The sequence below is a fragment of the Gossypium raimondii genome, chromosome 12 (assembly GCF_025698545.1).
Source record: "Gossypium raimondii isolate GPD5lz chromosome 12, ASM2569854v1, whole genome shotgun sequence".
NCBI lineage: Eukaryota > Viridiplantae > Streptophyta > Magnoliopsida > Malvales > Malvaceae > Gossypium > Gossypium raimondii.
In genome coordinates this window covers 21,684,031-21,688,240 of record NC_068576.1, presented here as the reverse complement: position 1 = coordinate 21,688,240, position 4,210 = coordinate 21,684,031, and the positions used below count along the sequence as shown (strand labels likewise).

The following is a 4,210-nucleotide window of genomic DNA, read 5'->3' as shown; positions in this document are numbered from 1 at the left end:
TGATCTTTTGGTGCTACTGTAATTTGATTATACCTCAAGTATCCATCAAGAAAATAGTAACGGTCTCACCATGCAAGTTTGTCTAGAATCTGGTCCAAAAACAGCAAAGGAAAGTGATCTTTCCTAGTCGCCTTGTTCAGCTTCCGGTAATCAATGCAAATTCTCCATCTTGTAACCATTCTAGTTGGTTTCAACTCATTATTCTCATTTTAAATGACCGTAATACCTCATTTCTTTGGCACGCACTAGACCAGACTTACCCACGAACTGTCTAAGATGGGGTAAATTATACCCGCATCTAACCACTTGATGATTTCTTTCTTTACCACGTCCTTCATGATGGGGTTCAGTCTTCATTGTCCATCAATCATCCCATTTTTTGCCATCTTCCAGGATGATATTGTGCATGCATACAGATGGACTAATGCCGCAAATATCGACTACGGTCCATCTGATAGCCTTCTTGAATTGTTTCAATACTAGGACGAGTTTCTCTTCTTGCTCAACAGTTAATTCAACTGAAACAATCACAGGCAAAGTAGAAGCGTTACCTAAATAAACATATTTTAAATGTGAGGGAAGTACCTTCAATTCTAATTTAGGTGGCTCTTCGATTGATGCTTTTGGTTAGGCATAATCCATATTCTTTAACTACAAAGACTCAAAGTGGGATTGCGGATTAAATCTTCTTTGATTAGCTTCTAGCAAAGCTAAGTATTCATCATTCTTTTCATCATTTGGATGGTCTGATGTCAAAATTTGTTCCAATGGGTCCTCAACATAGTTGAGTTCCTTTTCCATAATTGATTTCTCTAAATCGGGCACTGCAGAACAATCATCAATTGTGTTAGGAAATCGCATAGACTTAAAAACATTAAATGTTACCTGATAATCCTGAACACACATAGTAAGCTCACCCTTCTGCACATCAATAAGGATCCTTCCAGTTGCTAGGGAAGACCTTCCTAGGATGATTGACACTTCTTTGTCTGCTTCAAAGTTTAGAATAACAAAGTCAGCAGGAAAAATAAATTTTCTACATGTAGCAATACGTCCTCGATTTTCCCTTCTGGATGTGCTAAGGATCGATTTGGTAATTGGAGTGTAACCGTAGTAGGCCTAACTTCACCTATCCCCAACTTCCTAAATATTGACATGGGTATCAAGTTAATACTCGCACCCAAATCACAAAGTGCCTTACCACAATATGTTGCTCCAATGTTGCAAGGTATGGTAAAATATCCAGGATCCTTCAACTTCGGGGGTAGTTTGTCTTGAAGATATGCACTACATTCTTTCATCAAGGCTACTGTCTCAAATTCTCCAAGTCTTCATTTTTTTGACAGGATATCCTTCATGAATTTGATGTAGTTCAACATTTATTCAAGTGCTTCAACCAACGAAATGTTGATATGAAGTTGCTTGAGTACGTTTAGGAACTTCTTGAACTAGACTTCCTAATTGTACTTTTGAAGTCTTTGAGGGTATGCTTCTGCTTCTGAAGTCTTTGAGGGTAGAGTGTTGGAGGCTTCTCTATTGGAACTGGTTGATTCATCTTCTAGGGCAATTCTGCATCTAATGAAGTTGTTAGTTTATCATAATTGATTAGTTTAAATATTACCTTATCGAATTTTGCAGATTCATGTTCCGATGAAATTGAAATTTCAACACTCGATTGAACTTCCTCTAAGACTTGAGCATCAGCTTGCTTCTCTGCAACTTCGACAGTGTTGGGCTCTAATGTCTTTCCGCTCTTTAATGTCAACGCTTTACAATGCTCATTTCCTGGATTCCTTGGATTCTTTGTATCACTAGGTAAATCACCTTGTGGTTGGTTTCTGAGTTCAATTGCAAGCTGGCCTATTTAGTTTTCCAGGTTTTTTAATGTAGCTGCTTGGCTTTGGATTAAGGCATCATTCTTGGCTATGTATGCCTTTAACAAATTTTGTAAGCCATTAGATGGTTCAGTTGAGGTTGTTTCTGCACTTGTTGGGTAAAAATCGGTGGTTAGGTCAGTCTAGGTTGGGCGTATGTGTTACTTGGTCCAGCCCCTTGGTTACTCCAGGAGAAATTAGGGTGGTTTCGTAATGATGGGTTAATGGAATTGGATTGTAGTCCTTGCCTTCCTCAGTTTTTGTTCTAGTTACCCATATAATACACAGATTCTGGGTTCAATGGACATTCTTTGAACAGATGTCCTTCCCTACAATAGATAGAAGCTACATTTTCAAATTGGTTTGGTGGTTGGGCTGCAAAACTATTAAACCCATTTGTGGTAAATTTTTTAAGCATCGAGGAAATCGAGGATACCTGAGATGCGAGTGAAGTGAGAGCGTCTACTTCATGTATTCTAGTGACTCATCTTCCTAATGTTCCTCGATTGGTTGGTCATTGATAATTGTTACTAGCAGTCCTCTCGATGATTTCATAAGCCTCATTGTAAGACTTAGAAAAGAGAGCACCATTAGCAGAAGCTTCTACTACTATCCTCGTGTGAGCATTAAGACCATTATAAAATGCCTCAAGTTGGATGCATTGTAGTATTCTGTGATGAGGGCACTTTCGTAATAATTCTTTATACCTTTCCCATGCCTTATACAAGGACTCATCATCCATTTGTTGGAAAGCGGTGATCTTGTTCCACAACTTAGCATTCTTGCTAGGCGAAAAATACTTCATGAGGAATCTTTCTGCTAACTCTTACCATGTGGAAATTGAATTTGGTTGCAACGAGTTCAACTAGGCTCGAGTTCTGTCCTTTAGCGAATATAGGAACAACTTCAATCGTAGTGCATCTTCGGGTACTCCAGCTAACTTGAAAGTTCAACTAGGCTTCGATTTTCAGTCTCCTAATATTAGGATTAAGATCATGAAATACTAGCACGGCATACTGTCTTAGAGCTCTATCCCTGTCATCAGCCATAAGGATAGGATTTTGAGCTGGGTTTGCTATGTTTCCTTGATTCAGATTTTTGAAATTCATATATTCGGTCCTTCTCTGACTTGCATATCTTCTTCGCTGTCGAAAAGTTCTTTCTATCTCAGGGTCTACGAGGAGTAAATCAATAATTTGGTCAATACTCATAAACACCTGAAATAAAAAAATAAAAAATTAATTAAGTTAAGATTGAACAAAAAAATAAACCAAAATACAAAATTAACAAATTCACAAATAATGACTTTTTAAAACAGTCCCCGGCAACGACGCCAAAAACATGGAATGAAGGAAATGTGCAAGTGTACATAATCGCAACAAGTAATAAAGTGACAAGTAAATGTTGAGTTATCGTACCCATAGGGACTGTGAAAAGAATTATTTATGAATGCAATTAAAAACACATTGGAGAAGAAAAAATAATTTGATTTGAGAAGGTGCATAAAAACTAAGTTTTTAACTAAGTAAAATAAATAAAAATAAAATAAAAGTTCCAATGCATGATTTCAAAAAATGATTTTAATCAAGATGACATAATTGTGTTAGATTAATTACATTCCTTAACTTAGAATTATTAAACTCATGTTCATGTTGTTACGAATAAATTCACGGCAACTCGGTAATTTGCTAACTTATGAACAGGATCACTTACCAAAATCCATTCTCTTGACTATATATCTATGTCAATTCAACCGATTAAAGAAATTAAAATAATCTCTTGTACATATCTCTATCCCAATTCAAACAATTAATTCAATCTCATAAGCACATAAAAGATTACGTGAGGTAACAATGTATTTTTACCTTTAAAACAGTTTAATCATAATAATCTTGCAAGTTATGCAAGGCTAATGTATCGTTAGATACCGTTGCTAATTAAACCCTCAGCTACCTTAGATGATTAAACATGCACGGATTAAGTATCGTGTCAATTAATTACAATCTGGTTAAATAATTAATTCATTAGTTACCTTACAATTGTAATGCAAGAATAACTTAGTCATAGTTTTACTTAATCAAACATCTTACCGAGACCTATAACAACCCAAACACAATTTTAATAACTCAAGTAGACGAAATGCAATCAACCTAACACGAATTAAATTTAAGCCATATTAATTAAATTAAACATATCAACATCACAAATATTCATAGACATGTTCATCATAACAACAACAAAATTAAAAGGATAGGGAACAAGAATCAAATCTGGTGTTTCTCCGAGGCTTGACTAGTTTGCTTCGCTTCTCTTTCTCTCCTTGTTCTAGTTGAACT

The 4,210-nt window shown here is 35.8% G+C and overlaps 1 non-coding gene across 1 annotated transcript; it reads left to right on the top strand.

Moving 5' to 3' along the window:
* The first annotated feature begins 2,542 nt into the window (after positions 1–2,542).
* LOC128035699 (small nucleolar RNA R71) lies at positions 2,543–2,648 on the top strand. The gene has a single exon (XR_008192250.1). It is a non-coding gene; the product is annotated as a small nucleolar RNA R71 (small nucleolar RNA).
* Positions 2,649–4,210: the final 1,562 nt, after the last annotated feature.